Source organism: Apis dorsata, unplaced genomic scaffold (genome assembly GCF_000469605.1).
Source record: "Apis dorsata unplaced genomic scaffold, Apis dorsata 1.3 scaffold_53, whole genome shotgun sequence".
NCBI classification, from domain to species: Eukaryota; Metazoa; Arthropoda; class Insecta; order Hymenoptera; family Apidae; genus Apis; species Apis dorsata.
The window spans coordinates 176,450-177,054 of record NW_006263354.1 but is presented as its reverse complement, the minus strand read 5'-3'; the positions used below and the strand labels follow the sequence as shown (position 1 = coordinate 177,054).

Sequence of the window (605 nt, the reverse complement as noted above, 5' to 3'; positions counted from 1 at the left end):
AACCGTGACAATCGTGAATCCGGAAATATATATATATATATATATATACATATATACATAAAATATAGCTAAACGCGTCTATATACAGAGATAGTGCCGTGGAAATACCTAGTCGCGTATCATTATCTCATCTCTTGGTGTCCTAGTTTCTGAAAGTGATCGCCATCGCTGATACCTTCGTTCCAACTACCTTCTCGAACTCCAGACTTTGTTCGTTAGAAAAAAAAAAAAAAAAAAGAAAAAAGAAAGAAATGAAACGCGCGTAATCGACCGATTTCTGAAAAAAAGAGAGAAATATTAAGAGTCGAGAAAGAAAGAAAGAAAGAAAGAAAGAAAGAAAGAAAGAAAGAAAGAAAGAAAGAAACGCAAAAGGAGAAGAGAGAGAAAGAGAGGAGAAGGAGAAGGAGAAGGAGAGAGAAAGAGTGAGAGTGGGGCAAGGAAAAGAGAAAAAAGAACTGGAGAAAGGGAAATTTCGGCCAAGTATATCACGTGTGATATCGTATCGAATCGAGTGTTTGGTGAATTTCTTCCAATTCTTCTGTTCGTGTGCATCCCGACGTAGCGTCGCTCGCGCGAAATCGAAACGACGAATCCGCGGATTGGAC

The 605-nt window shown here is 38.7% G+C and overlaps 2 protein-coding genes across 2 annotated transcripts in view; one reads left to right on the top strand and one right to left on the bottom strand.

The window, feature by feature from the left end:
• LOC102672785 (RING finger protein nhl-1-like) overlaps window positions 1-605 on the top strand; it is a 46,952-nt gene that overhangs the window by 974 nt on the left and 45,373 nt on the right.
• Window positions 1-605, bottom strand: part of LOC102674858 — a 40,901-nt gene that overhangs the window by 15,642 nt on the left and 24,654 nt on the right. The window lies entirely within an intron of this gene.